Consider the following 16,304-nt stretch of genomic DNA (forward strand, 5'->3'; position numbering starts at 1 on the left):
ATATGTTCCTATTTTTACTGTCTTACCTTATCGCACTTCCCAGCACAAATAAAACACACACTTTATTTGCATTTGTCTGATTGCAAGACCACCAAAAGCCAAATTCATAATAATTTAAGATTATCAGTTTACAGCTGTGCTGTTATCAGAGGAGTAAAGGCTGCTCTGACGTGCCTTGTTGTTCCAACTCAAACCTGCATCCCATCGGTGACAAATCTAAAATTATAATACAGTAATGCTTCACATAGACCCAGCTATTTAGGCGTGAATTTAATATTCATTGCTTTTGCAGCTTGGTTGGTTTTAAGGTGCTATCACCCTTATCCACCCTCCTCCCAACCCCACCCACTCCCAACATCGCTGCCATCTACACTGCTCCATCCGCCAAACAGGGGCAAATGGCAGTCACTGGGACAGACGTGCAAACACACATCCAGCCATCTCTTTGTCCCTCCCTCCTTCAGTCATTTTCCCCTTTCTCTTTCTCCGGCTGCCTCTCTCTGTCCCCCATCACTCTCCCTGTCCTTGTTTTTGATCTTCAAACGCTGGTAGGGATAATGACTACAAATCAGGGATGAAGGTGAGTGATCACAATGTGGCCCACCCATCCCAGCTGGCCTTTTTACTCCCCTCATATGATGCATCTTCCTGACTCTTTTTGAGAACCCGCTGAACTGCACCGTAAGGGTTTCATATGTGGCTACCGGGCTAAAAGGCTTCCTAAAGGGTTCGTTTTTATATTTCCAGCACAGAAAAAATGAAGTCCGATATGTATGAAAATAATGTATTTACATATTGTTTCTGTAATATACTTGAAGGCAAAGTCAATTCTTATTCAACAACTTGGGACTTGCTGTTGTAGCCTTGTCAACTGTTTTTCCAACAACTTATTATTTTCAATGTGAAAAAATAAATGTTAATATTATAGTCCAAACTGTGTACTTTCCTGTTGACCTAGTTCTGTCTTTAAGCAGTTGGAGATACTGTAGTTGTACAGGGACGGAGATTACAGTAGAAGAAACATTTAAGGTCCAGTCACTTTCAAAGAAGTGGCTTTAAACTCAACAAAATACTATCTTAAAACATGCTAAATGCTAATATGCCATCGGTCATGAACATCTCTATATTGCTATATACACACATCTCAATGGTAAAACCACTGAAGATTGTAAAATTGAATAATAATACATAGAAATTACAGTGAAACTTTGTACATTGCCAATAAATGTTATAGTTAGAACCGAAACAACACTGGATTTTTGGGACTAATGCCAATACCAATATCAGGAGGTAAAAAATTTCTGATATTGATGTATCAACCATATGTGGTTGTCACACTTGACAAAGTTGTGTAATGGAGGCAGGCTATTTTACAGTTTAAACGCTAAACTTGTCCAAAATCACATTAGAGTCAATGAAATTCACTGGTCAAGTGATAATGGTATTTATAAATTCAAAAAAACACACGCAAATAAAAAAAAAATTCTGCATTATGTTTTTGTAAAAAAAAAAAAAAGTTATCATATCGGACAACAAACGACAAAATCGGCCCACCAATACATCGGTCAGGCTCCTCAAGTTAAACAAAAACATCCATAAAAAGACATGCCGTCTTTGATCAAAACTTCTGGCCCAAACGGCTGCAGTATGCTTGACATTCAACCATCAGACTCTAATTAAAAAATGAAGCAACTTTAAGATCTCCTTTCTGTTTAGACGTCAAATTAAAAAGTGTCCTCGCACCAGGAGTCCTATCCTTTCACATCATAAGTTTCTAATGGGCAGTTTAGATGATTCATGCCAATCAAACATCTGTTCTGCATTCCCCTTGTCAAGAGGAGCACCTGTTGACCTCTACCTGACCTTCGCCGGCAGAAAGAAATGCGGAGGGAGAGAGGGACTATGGTTTCCTGTTTCAGGCAGGAGAACAGAAAGGACCAGGAAGAGGTAGTTTTATGACCACTGTTTACCTTGGTGGAGGCCTGCCTCTTTTCCTCTTTTTTTTTTCTTAATGTGCCCAGCAAAAAAATGTTTCACTAGGGAGCAGGAGGTGAAATTTTTCTCATCCAAATGGATGGCAATTTCCCACCATTTAGCACCTGAAGGTAATTAGCTTGAAGAGATTGCGGAGTGAGAAACACGTTCATGGAACATTAACTCTCGTACATTCTCCAGTTGCAGAGAATTAATAGGAAAGATTAAAGTTTAAAGAGAGCAAATGCCATTACCACACAAACCACCTCTCTGTGGCACCATCTTGGGCTAACTTTTCCCCCTCTTTATAATAAGTCTGTATTTCACGATGGCATCAGGGTCTGGATTACAATAGCAGGTAATAAGTGGTGGAAATGAGACAGTTCTGCAGGTTTGCAATGTGGTTGTATATGAGACAATGGAGAGCCTCGGTACCCTGCAGCGTAATTTTTCTCCATAACAGCTTGCTGCTTGCTTCCACTACCCTCTGATGCAATATGCAAATAACTAATTCAGCATCCTTTCTCTCAACATGTTAAGCAAATGTAATGTAAAGCAAACCTCAATTTAGTCAAATTTAATAATAAGTTGTACTCTTAATTGTCCAGATATATGCTGAACAATGTCTGAAAAGAAGCTGCTTTATGTTTCAGAGTATGCCATGTGAATGCACACTTGTGTTTGTTCTTCTTGGGGTGGCACACTTGGTTACAGTGAAGAACAGTGTATTTTAAAGATGATCAAAACCATACGATAAATCATACCTTCAGATTTAAGAGCTGAAAGAAATTAAATTGAGACATGGTGGAATTTATTGCCCAGAAAATCCCATTCTACTATCTGATTTGAAAAGTCCAGTCCTCCAAGCTCTAGAAAATCTATTTTCCACATTTTAATACCCTGCATAACAGTCCTCATAATTCATTCGAGTGTGTTAAGCACAGTTTTATTAGATCTGAAACAAATTTTGGTGGGGGATCCTATAGGCCATTAACCATGGAGTAATTTTATCCTTGTTTCCTTAATGATGCCATAATGGCGAGTGAATTTCTTAACTAAAGACCAAAGAACATTTTGAAGGTCAGCTTCATCTGCAGACTCCTTCATGCGCTTCTCTGAAAGATTGGAAAAGTCGGAGATTTTTGAAGAGTCATTAATAACGCTAAAGCTGAAGGCCTATTTGCGTTCTCGCTTTCTACCTTTTAATGTTACAATTTCTTCCTGTTCTTTCCCTCTTTTGCCTTGCTTCCCTCTGTTTTGCAGTTTCTCTCAAGCAGAAAAAATGGAGTGCTGATTGAGAGGGTAAAAATGGCAGCGCGGTGACATACAGATCCCAGATGTGGTGCCTCAATAATTTAAATTTTATGCCTTTGTTATCACTTTAATCATTTTCTTTATTCGTTTTGTTTCAGCGATCGGAGAAAGAGTTGATAGGCCAAAATGCCCTGGGAACAATTTTTATTTGGTGTGTGGTGCAAAGTCTAATTAGAATTAGAATTTTGCTGAGCCTTGAAATGGTTGGTACTTTATCCTGATCGCCTTAGATATTGTTCGAAGTCAGTCATTTGTCATAGCAGAGCATGCTGGGAAGGCGGCTGCTAATCAAGGCTCCATCTCCTCCACTCTTTTTCTGCTGCCATTGCACCTCTGTCCAAATAAATGCTGTTGGGTAAGGATGAATGCAGTCCTGGCTCTGACACTGAATCTTATGGAAGCCCTGCAATAGAGCTCTCAAGCCATGTTAAGACAGACTACAACTTTCAAAGAAATTAAAAATGTTGAATGTGTTTAGTGGCATGTCTAGCAGTCATTAACTATTGCAAGTAATTTGATTATCTTCTTTAATAAGAATCTCCTCAGTGGTACTTTTAAATTATGGATGTCAGAGGATTTAGATGCTCAGATGTGGTACTTGATGTACAGCAGAATGAACTTTTTTTGTGTGACTTTTTTGTCTTTTGACAAAGTGTCCCTTTTTTATGTGACTGTGAGCAAATATGGCAATGTCTCTACAAGGTCACCAATCCTTCTGGAGGATCCCCTCTGTAAAATTACACACCTCTGAGCATGGCTGCTCCCCCTCGAAGATTAGCCACATAAATAAATTAGACCCAGGGACAAAGGAGCTCTCTCCCCTGTGAAACCCCTCTGCTGGTGGCGGAGGCCATAAGCAGTGGCATTTTTTGTCACTGTCTGTCAGGGAGTATTTCCCCTTCAAATGCATGAGCATTTTATCCACCAGGTGAGCCAAGGGTCTTTAAGGAAATTGAAGCTGACAACCCTTAACATTTAGAAATGTACCAATAAATGGCTTTCATGCAGACATAGCCCAATACCTCGGTGGCACACAGCATCAGGGCCGGAGCCACTGTTCACGAGTGTCAGGTTGAGTGAAGCTGTCAGAACGGGAAAACCCTCTCCATAATATGACCCTCTGAAGACTGAAGGCATCTATCAGTCCTTTGGTGAAGCTACATTTCTACTTGTTTGGACCAATAATGTCGAATCACATTATATCTATTTACACACTTCATGTGTTATAAGTTTGTAACTTTGCTGAAAACTAAGAATAATTAATGGTGCAAAATTCGCACTCCATTGTTTTCACCATTTAAGATTTACTTGTGGATGATCTTGTATGCTGCTTATGACTATAAATCTAATAAATTATGACATGCAAGTGACACCAGTGCAACCAGTGCAGGAAATGATGAACCAATAGTAGTTTTTCTATGTTGTTCAAGTGCCAGTGAAAAAGATCTAAAAAGATCTTATTTAGGGATATGCAAATACATTCATAGATGTCTAGTACCAATTTAAAAAGGTCTGCTTTGTTCAGATCAGCTCTACATGAAGAACTGCCTGGAAGCCACAGCCTCCCTCGGGCTCCTTTCTTCCAAATGTTCAGAAATTACCTTTGGTGGAAAAAAGACCTAACATGGCAAAATGTGCCTTTAATAGCCAGAGACATTTTCTTTTTCAGCAACAAGTTTAATTGGAAAGAAGTAGAATTCACTTTGAATGGGCAGAAAAAAATAAATCGCTGTGACAAGATGATCGATTACCTGTAACTCTACCTGACACAGAAATTAGGGTTTTTTAATGATGGGCTGCCTCTTCTTGGACATGAAATTCAAATGCTCTCCCAAAGTCTACCTTCAGCCATCACTTGTCTCTTGCGCTTGTACGCTCCAAACGCAGGCACTTTGTCTTTGTCACCGGAGAAAGGACATTGTTATTACCGACATGCCTTTGTATTAACCAATTTCATTCCTCTACAAGTAACATCTCATTGGTTTTACCTATGCTGCGGGCTCACATTTATACCCAGCACAAAAGAAGCATGATATTTTTTATGAATTTTGTTAAAACCGTATTGTATTTTCATGTATTTTTCTTCTTATTTTATCTGTATTTGTTTATTCCTTGGTTGTTTTTCCTACAATATCCTGAAGAATAAATTTTTCTGATTTGAAACCGCAACAAGATAAACAACTAACTACAGTGCAGCGCTGACTGTATGGAATCAGTGATCAGCTGCAGCCTTTCCTTCCTATGTATTTAATATATTTTGACACTAAAATAACCATCCATGAAGGGGCACTCATTTACAGTTCATAAAATCCACATATTTCTCATTTATGACCGTAAGATCTGCTTAATGTGACACTTTTCTTGATCAAATTAGAAGATGAAGTGTGTCAGAGGAGTTGTGAAGCTCACATGAAGCACGTTAAGCACGGCAGGTGGAGGTGGGTGTGTGTGTGTGTGTGGGGGGGGGGGGGGTGGAGGGGAGGGGAGGGGTGTGTGTGTGTGTGTGAGGGGGGGGGGGGTGTTTGCAACCCGGTCGCCTGTGAGAGTAGTGATGCAGCTCCCGGCCGGCTGTCCACATGGCTGGAGGTATTGATCCAGTTATCATTGCTAGATCATCACTATATAGACTCAGCAGCACACAGAACTGGGACACTGACTGAACTGAACTGACGAGGAGCTCACTGACTGAGTGACTGCCTCGAGGAAAAAGCTAAGATGCTACACTGCTGTCTGGACAAATTAAAACATAAATAAATAAATAAATAAATAAATAAATAAAGCAGCGTCCAGGCCAGGGACAAATTCTGCCTTTTTAGGGGCTTTAAAGGGGATCTCGGATCGAAATCTCCCACTACCATCACCAGCAGCAGTCTATCCTCCACCCATATCCTCAAATGAACATACAGTATGTGAGCAACAACTAATTTCTGTGCCTCATATTGATTATTGAATTTGACATGGCATTTCCAAGTCCTTAAAGTTTGGTATTCTCCAAAAAAATTTCAGTGCATCTGTGACATCTTGGTATCTCTTATAATCCATACAACTGGTTCGAATTTCAAGTCACCAAATTTGGCATTTTCACGACGCTTGTCACAATTATTACATCATCGCCAATTATTTGAGCTGATCACAACCCTTTTGGATAACTGTTGAAATAGTTTCCATTGATCTGTATAAAACAGGATGAAACTAACAATAACGTCATATTTTTTTTTACTATTTCCACTGTTTGAGGTTTCACTGGCCCTCTTTTAATGACATCATCTCACTGCGCCCACAATCTTCTGCTGTGGTTTAATCGCACGAGGGTAGATTCAGCACCACCAAAGTACACTGTTTATTTTGAATACTGCTACCTGTTACTAATAGTAATTTCTTTGTATACTTTATAAAAAGGCTTTGTATATTAAAGTTGATATCTACGTCATATCCGTCCTGTGCGATGTTTGTTTACATTTTTGCTAACAATGTAATTATTATTTATATCTTCCAATGTTAAAATCCAATTAATGACTCCTCTCGTAGGTGTAGGCGTATTAATAATCTAAGATTAGGCTTGTATTAGAATGAGAGCCATAAAATGAATAGAAACAGCCGATAATCGGAAGTATTTATATGACAATTGATCATCAACCAAAATTGAATGATTCTTATAGCTATAATTCTATCATCATGATAAACCCAAAATCCAACAGCAAAATCAGGTGGTGTATCTTTAAATACTTAGAATTCACTATCAAAAATAAAGCACCACAATGAGTGTTTCACTTCTCTTTCATTAGTGGCTTCTGATCGCCTGATTGAGAACAAACTCGGAATTCCTGCCATCCAGTCAACTAACTCGCCACTCAGGAGAAAATAATAGTCTAGAACAAGAGATATTTCACGCAAGGAGGCAAGAATGGATCCGCCTCCAGCACCGATAAACAAATTAATCCACTCTTTATTTTTGCCATCTTCAAGTATCCAAACAACATCAACAAGCTCTCAAACATGCAACGCTCACATAGACAAACCCGTCCACAGTAAAGACAGAACATGCAATAAGAGAAGCAAATTGCCCAGGACATGCAAGGTATGGCTCCCCTAGAGCAAGGGCTATAAAGCTCATCTCACCTCACTGAGTTATATGCTAAAGCCCAGATATTTCATTTGCTTGATCACTTTGCCTCATCATAATCACTTTTATACAGATTTATTGCAGCGTGGGTCACAGTGCAGTGGACGTGAAGCATTCTCCAGCTGTTTATGCCTCCTAAGAGCTTTCTGCTCACCCGCCTCACATGGTCTTTGTCTTATTTAGAACGAAGAAAATGTGAAATATGACAGGCGATAGTGCCCTCATTTGTTCTGTAGATTGCCTCACACACACCTCCCCACATGTCGGTGCCAGTCTCGGTCTACCAGCAACTCCTATTTCTCCCCTCATCCATGAGAGACCCCCACCTCTCCCTCTCCTCTCCTCGCTTCCACCGCCGCTACCCCCACAGCTCCCCAACTCTCCCAAGTGTTGTGTTGTCCCTGGCCTCCACAGTGAGGAGGAGGTGGGCACAGGGCTGTGGAGCACAGCCGCCGCCACCAGCATTGCCTCTGAAGGATAATGCTGTTTATTGCATTTGTCAGGCGAACGCAGCAATACTTTGTAAGTCTATTGCCCACTTACTGCCATGTACTTTAAGCCGCCACTGATGTGCCTCTTTTGTGTGGTTCTGCTTGTGCTATTTGGTAAATTGACTCATGGCTGAAGGTTGAAAACGGAGCTGAAAAGAATTATAACGAGTTACATTCTCCTGCTCTTTGTCCTTTTCTGTCTCTGTTTCACCGCGTCCTCTTTCTTTCTTCCCGGCTAATATTTTCTCTCCCTTTTTTCACTCAAACAGCTAAAGACCGGACGAGGACTGATGATTCAAAATAAGTAATTCCATTAAATGTTTTTTTTTTAAGCCACAGGAGCCCTAGTATATGAGTCCCAGTGTAACATTATTGATGAGATCATTATTATGTATAGAATCCCTCAGTGAATAATAACCCATTATCTTTCATTTTTCCTGTTTTTGTCACTAGATGTTGGAAAGGTTAGGCAATTTATTTTAATGTTAAAACTGTCAGGCACTTACACAGCCATGTCTTGGTTCCCAATACATTCTGCACTTGGGGCCATGATTGGTTTTAAACTAGGCTACATCTTTGAACAAGCTATTCCCACAATAGCTTCTCAATGCAATTCTTTTTGCTTAGGTTTTTTTTATTCAATTGACTTCAGGTCACATTAAGACAAAGTACTGCAGCCCAAATAGTTAAGTTTATTTAAAATCATTTGAATCTGATCCATGCTAAATACAACAAGAACACCATGTTGCTGAAGTCTTCATTTCTAATCCTGCAGTGTTACAATACATAAGGCAGCTTGATAGTGATATAAATATACTCCCACCCATAGACAAAGGAAGAGGAGAAAAAACTGCTCTGAACGCTTCAGTGCATTTAAATTTATACAAACTCTCTCCTTGACAGTGATGAATGTTACACTGTATTCTACAATATGTTTAATGCATAGGCCTGTTAAGTTAAGTTTTCTATCCCAGTGCTGTGCAGTGGAGTCCCCTCTATAGTTTACAAGACACCGGATGGTATTACCAGAGCCACAACAAGAATACATGAGTCAATATCTGCATAGATGTTTTCATCCTGTGGGTTGTATATTTGATGGCTGGTGGTAAATTTATAAGATGCACTGTTAACATTAACTATTAGAATAATTATGCAGTTATTTTATGATATCTGCCATTACAATATATAGTTCAATAATGTAAAATGTATTTTTCTTTGCCAGTTTTTTCTTTTCTTTAAATAAGTCTGTTTGTGGGACAATTAACCAGTTAAAGCAAGGTTATCTCATTTAAATTTACTCGCCTGTCCTAAATAGAAATATTTTGTAGTTGCTGTTAAAAACCTTTTTTTTTTTTTTCATATTCTTGCGATGTAAAGTTAAGGTTAGATTTTAGGTTCTGTTAAAGCAAACTAATCCTGCATGTCACTCTTTGGTTGAGACAGCGAAAGGGGTTCCCATCCGGTTCTGGACCTGCCTTGTTTGAATTTGTGATGACTGCAACATTCACCTTGGCTTCCTTAAAGACTTTTCACATGTATTTCTTTATTATGATCGAAGAAGTGTAAACTGAGATCACTGTCAGTTTAACAAGGCTCTATTTGTTCACGTGAGAGAATTTGTAAAATATTTTTGACAGTTCATCTGCATCACAGCGGCAACGTGGCAAAACTGAAATGCAGTTGTTGTAACACATTGTTGGTGTGTTTGCTCAGGTACCATGCACGCACCATCGGCAATGAATGTTTGTATAGAGGAGAGAGAGAGAAAGAGTGGTGTGTGTGTGCGTGTGTGTGTGTGTGTGTGAGGGGGGGGGGGGGGACTTATCTGTTCACACAATACATAGTCACTCAGGCAAGGCTTATAGATTCAGGGGAATGGATTCCATGTCAGGATATCACACTTACCAAACCTTTAGAGTGTGGCACCTTGTATCCAGTCCTGACTTGACGTCGACACAAATACTCCGTGGCCCATATAAAATCACCTCCACGGGCAGCGTTTTACAGACGACCTGTGACAACAAAAGAGCATAAGAGAGGTCAATTAATTAGATCCTGAGTAATAAACTCGGCTGGATGAGAGAACCGTGAGCAACGTGTCTGGAAGTCTGAGTTAACAACCAAGCTTTATGACCTTGATACTGATGCAATATAACTCCACATTGGTAGTGTAAATACAATTAAGTATGGATGTGCAATTAAGTAAAACCTTTACAAGTGTTTAGATTTGGGTGTTGTGAAAAGAGCGGGAGTTCAGCGCAAAGTTTTTGTGATTGCAAACTTGAAGGTGACAGCAGTAAGGGATGTTTTACAAGATTACACAGATGTGATTTATGGCATTTTGAAATAAGGGAACAATCATAAATGCAGGAGTTGTGCAGCTGAGCAGTGACGGAGTAGTAACAGCAACAAACAAAGACTCATTTTAATTTTTCTGCAGTACCTCATCGCAACTGGTAATTTGCTAAGGCACTGCTTTAAACTGCACCCCAGTAACAGCACTTAAATAGTCACCCATTGAGATACGGTGGTGCTTTGTGGTGCAATGTAATTCAAACACAGTGAACTGAGTGCAAAGGTAGGATGTACTGCTGCTCTCTGTTCATGAGCTCACTTGCTTGGTTTAATACAGGTGACTGTGAGAGGTAATTCTTGTAGAATCTTTTTTTTTTTTTAATGAGTGTGCTGGTGTACAACAGCACACCCGAGAGTTCAATAAAAAGGAATCCTGTATATTAACCTCTCTAAAAAGAATGAGGTGGTGGATTGTTTTTCTCAGGTCACTCAGGGTGAAACCTGTTCTTAAAGAGGAGTAACAACTTTCTACTGAACACTACAGATCACCTTTAAGTCTGTTTAAAGCAGCAAACTCTTCTCGCTTTGTTATAAAATGAAGATTTTTGCTTTTGTTGTTGTTGTGTCTGGGATATAATTCAGCACATGCGTTGATGTTTCCATGTGTACTAGTCTGACAATGATGCCACAACACACTGTGGAAGCAGCAAACCACAGCAGCGTTATATTCCTTCTTTAATTTTATGAGCCATACACAGAGGCAGGGTGATGTAAGGGCTGCTGAACCCTTCAGACTAGAGTAAAGACTGTAATATGTAAACAAAGCTGCTCGTAGGCACACTGATTTACAATCCTCCCGTCCTACCTAAGAGCACTACTCTTGCTCCCCGCTGAATTGGCTGCACCGCTTTAGTGACAGTGTGAGCTTCGATGCGTTTTACCCCTCACCAGGTTTTATGGCAACTTCGCAACTTCTGACTCGATGCGATTTCTCTGCAAAATATGACCAAAAATGTTTTTACCCCAAACACACACATGCACGAACAGAGACCTTCACCCCTCCCCAACAGGAAAACCACTTCTGTTGTCAGAGATCAAGCATATCCTCAGACTCTTGATATGCCATCTGTATCTTCACCCCTCTTTGAGATTAAGTAAGGTGGGGTAACCAAGCCGCGAAAGGTTTTTAACATCTGCGCTGGGCTGCTGTAAGTGATACTGAGGAGTTATAATTAAAGGTTCCGACTGAGGGAACAGTGTTTAATGTGGAGCACCCCTCTGCTATCCATCTGAAGTAATGGGGTGCAATGCAAGCACCCGACTGCCACTCCCCAGGCCCCGTCTCACTCTCTCATCTTTACCCCACCTCTGATGGATGGGGAGGACCGGGGGCCAACTCTACAACGACTTCGACTGATAGTGTACCACGGATCCCTCTTTTTGCTTTTGGCTGTCTTCTCATTTAGCGGGCATTGTGCAGCGTGTGAACGATAGCTGGAACAATGACTGATTCCAGACCACGCTGTGACTTAATTGAGAGAACTTGGATGTGATGAGGATGATCTAAAAAGAGTCGAAATGACAAATATCGTCTTTCGGCAGATTGACCTTTTCCGATGATAGTGAAAGAAAAATAAATGTCATAATGCAGGATAAATCAAGCGCAGATCATTGCATTAACATAAAGACGGGTTCTTAAGTTTGATGGAGCCTGGAGATGAAGTCTGCGATAAACATGAGCTCCTTATATGAACATAATGCCCTCCAATGATGCACATACTAACCTGCATGCTATAGTAACAAGGCAGACGTGTGATTACATTACAACAGATGTAGCATCCAGGCTTTCTTTTCAGGCTTTGAATGTTTAAAATGATACAAGCAAATATTAGAGACTTTATGACCTTAATGCCACTTTCATCTGTTTCTGTTCATATTTCTGTTCATAGAGAAGGAGTTCCTTCAATTGCTTCAAACGGTTTCCCTCATTTTTCATGTCTGTGCCAGAAAATCAGTTGTGACAGGTAAATTTTGACAGTCGAGAAAATCTAGCCTCAGCCATTAGAGTTAACATTATGTTTCTTTGGCAATCCCTCATCATTTTTGGGCCTCATTGACTATTTTTCTTTATAAGATATTAAGTATTCAAACCTCATTTACATCCTTATTTTTCAATTTGCTGCCGCAGTAGTTTAATTTATTCCATATAATTTCTTTTTCAGAGAGGGACATTAATCATTGCCTGTTCCTTTTAGTGCCTCTGGGATTTTTTTTTTTAAATCAATAAAATAAAGGCTCTTCCTTTGCTGAATATGATAAAACATTTTGCCAAGGGATATCAGTGTCCTACCCAGCCAGCTTCCTCCTTCTTGTTTTATTCATTTCAGGCTTCCAGGGCTTGTTTATTTATCTGTCGGCCTAACGCCTGCGCTTGTCACACACACATACAGTACACAGAAGGAGAGGTCAGTCCATTCAGCAAAAAAAAAAATCTTTTTTTAAAAAAAGGGGTGAAAGTGCAGCCAGTCGTTTTATCATTCGCAGCGAGTGGCCTTCCCCTTGATCATCCTCCTAAGACACCACGTGATTTTTTTTTCTTTTCATTTTTAATAGCTGATGTGGGATAGTCAAGTGTGAAGAAGGGGGAGGTTGTTATAGAAATTTAACTATCCTTTACAAATTGATTCACACTTCACCAGCGCACAAGGTCCAGTAGGTAAATTACCAGGAGGACACAATCTTAATTCTCTTCCTCCATGGCATTACTGCTGTGTCCGGAGATGATCACAGCATTAGTGGATGTAGATAGTTGCAGAAAGATATTTGCCACAGATATTCTGAAAATGTGACATCTCTCAGGCAGAAAGCGAATAAATGTTTCACAATCTGTGTAGCTCTACTCTTGGATAACTCTTGTTTCCTCTTAGACAAGATTAACATCTAATGTTTCACTGTCACTCAAGAAAAAACTGTGAACACGTGACATGATCATAAAAAAATCTGAAGTTTTTCAATGTGTACAGCTGAATGAATGGCGGGGTCTTACTTTAAGTGGTTGCCCCCCTCACAGTCAAACTGCTCATTACTATGGAGCGTTAATCTATATTAAATTATTATAAAAATGGTCGTCCAAAAGAGTTCAAGTCAGCGTTTTCCAAACATCCACTCCTAATGACATCATTCTTCTGCTGTCATTAAGGATATTAAAAATTCATTAAGAAGAAAAGTACTGCTGAGTGGTAACAAATCAGTGAGCATTTCCCCTTCAAGACTAAAGAGCAAAGAGTGTGGCAAAGTTTGAGGTGTATTTTTAAATGACATCATGTGGCTGAATTTTAATGCCACTGCACTTGTCAAACATGGTTGTCAAATGGACCACAATGCGTTTGTTAAGGTACAAAAACTCCAAAAAGTATTTTCCAGTGATCACACAGAACTGACTGCAATACTGAAGAGCACAAAAATATATTCATTTAAAACTTCAGAAATGACTAGCCTGCTACTAACAACTGTGAAAAGAAACAAAAGATTCACAATAATTCACTTTCCGTGGTCATTTGCACATTTGGATGCTACTCAGTAAATGAATCTGCAATTATATATATATATATATATATACATATATATATATATATATATATATATATATATATAGAAGTATATCTATGTCATTTATGCAAATTATGCTTCCATGTACATGTACTGTGGAAAGCTAAACATTTGGACAACAAGTCTTGAGGAGGTCAAAATATTCAATTAAATATAAACAACACAAAATGAAATATGACTGCTTTACAATGCAGGAAGCAAAATCCTCTGCTCAATCTTAAATATCATGACCTTTTTTTTTTATACTTTTTGCCAGAAACAATAACAAACACCTTGCTCCTTTAAAAAAAAAAAGGTGAGCTGCAGTAATGCAAGGATTGTTCCCATTCTCTGGTTTGCGGTGTTTTATACGTTAATACCTGCCCATAATGTGTTTGTACTTTACATCTTGCAGTACTTAACATTTGCACTCCATTTTGTCGGTCAGGGCCCAGTGAGTATGTACAACAATTTCATTTATGCTATAGGGTTCTCTCAGCATTTTAATGGTTTCAACTGAATACACATCTCGTTGGTTATATACTGTATACACAGTACGCCGCATTTTATCGATGTAAGCCTATGTTCAGTGCCACCACGGCCCATTGCTCTATCAAGTTTTCTATCAAGATGCTGAAGCCTCTGTGCTTCTAGTAGCCTGTCCAATTCATCTGAGTAAAACAAGTGAAGTCTTCGACCCCTTCAGTGTCTCAGCCGATACCACACACAGATTACACCCAACCAGAGAGGACTCTCGGTTTCTACAGTGAAATCTCTCAGCTTGCAGGGACTCCAGACTAAAAAGCAACTGCTTTGCAAAAACTCGCTGTAAATAATAAGTTAGACTGTGGGTTTGAGGAAGGTGTTTTTGTTTTTGTTGCTAGCTCTAGAGCTGCAACTAGTAATTTTCACTATTAATTCTTCCACTACTATTATTTTGTATTCTGTTACATACATCTAAAAAACGATTGAAGTACTTACTTTTGAGCTGGAACTGGTAAATATTTGGCTTTCTAGCTTGAAAAATGACTAATCAATTATTACTGTCAGACTATTTGAATTGTTTCAGTTCTCATTAGCTACATATCCAACTTTGAGCAACCGTGTAAAACGTGATATGATTGAGTTGTATACAGCAACATGACTCTCCTGATATTTTACACAATCCTTTCCTGTACAGGGGGATAAAACTCCCAGACATGGTTTACGTATTCACCGAAGACCATTGGCACCATCATTAATCTGTCAGCCTGATTGTCTATCACTTTGAGCACAGGGCCTTAAACTTTTCAGATCACTATGTAATGAACCAGATTTCCCAAGTACAACGTCCCACTGCACATATCAAACAAAACATTTACATCTCTTGCTAAAAAAAGGCGTCAATCAGTGGGTCAACTCAGACTGCGCTTGAGCATTGAAAGGTTCGTCTGACCTGTCATTTTCAACAGTGTCATATATTTTTGAGGATCTGTAGCCATTTAAAAATTCACCAGAGCCACCAGTGGTACACATACCACAGTTTGGCATTCACTGTCTTTGAGCAATTTGCTAATTATTGTTAATTATTGTAACTGATTGCAATTAAGAGAATTGTGAAACCGTGATGTACCTTAGGTGTCTTTTCAGTGCTCACGACCTGAGCCTGTATTTGGTGAAAGAATTCATGGCTGTCCAGTAGGCCCGACTGACTTCTCCGGAAGATTTAGTCCTCTTCTTTAAATGCAGAGGCAGGTAAATACTGCCTCTGCATTTATTCCTAACAAACGACTCAAACCACAAAACACACTTTTACTCTCCGGTAAAAGTAACATAAATGTGAAGAATGGAAAAAAAGGCACAAAAACTAAGTAGCACACAGTAAGCCACCTTCAAACTGATCAACATTAGTTTAGGCCATATGAAATGAAACAGTGGTAATGACAGAATGATGGCGGAGGCCTGCCTTGCTCTGCAGGACACACATGGACAGTGGAGAAGGAGGTGGCAGAGCACAGGAGTAATAATGTTGATGAGATCTTACCAGGGCTATCTGATTTCAGTGTGAATTAGAGTTAAAGAGAGCTTCCTGCTGGGCTCATACTTAGGACAATCTCCCTCACTACCAGACATTCATTGTTAATATGACATTCCCTGTGATCTCGGCTAATAACAATCTCAGAGGGTGGGGTCTTTTATGACTGTAAGAAAAAAAAAAAAGACACAGCTATTCTGCCTCTTGCTTAATGTTTATCTCTCGGGAATTGCACAGTGGCATGGCGCACGATAATACGATCTCTTTTAATTCTCTTTCTGGTCTGTTTACACTCAAAGGAAGAGCTAAGAAATCAGGAAGGCGGGGGTTCTCTTCAGCAGAGACAGTCAGCCACATCTACCCTACAGCAGCTAATGCTTCAAAGCCATTATATTCTGATTGGAAGTCTAATAAACAAGTCATCGATCTTAATGCGAATCTCCTCTGAACATCAGGGGGCTGAGAGCCACTTCTGTTTCAAATCTGACACATACAGTAGACAGAC

The sequence above is a fragment of the Embiotoca jacksoni genome, unplaced genomic scaffold, assembly GCF_022577435.1.
Source record: "Embiotoca jacksoni isolate LCO1_2020_lvr unplaced genomic scaffold, fEmbJac1.0.p SCAF_26, whole genome shotgun sequence".
In the NCBI taxonomy this organism is placed as follows: Eukaryota; Metazoa; Chordata; class Actinopteri; family Embiotocidae; genus Embiotoca; species Embiotoca jacksoni.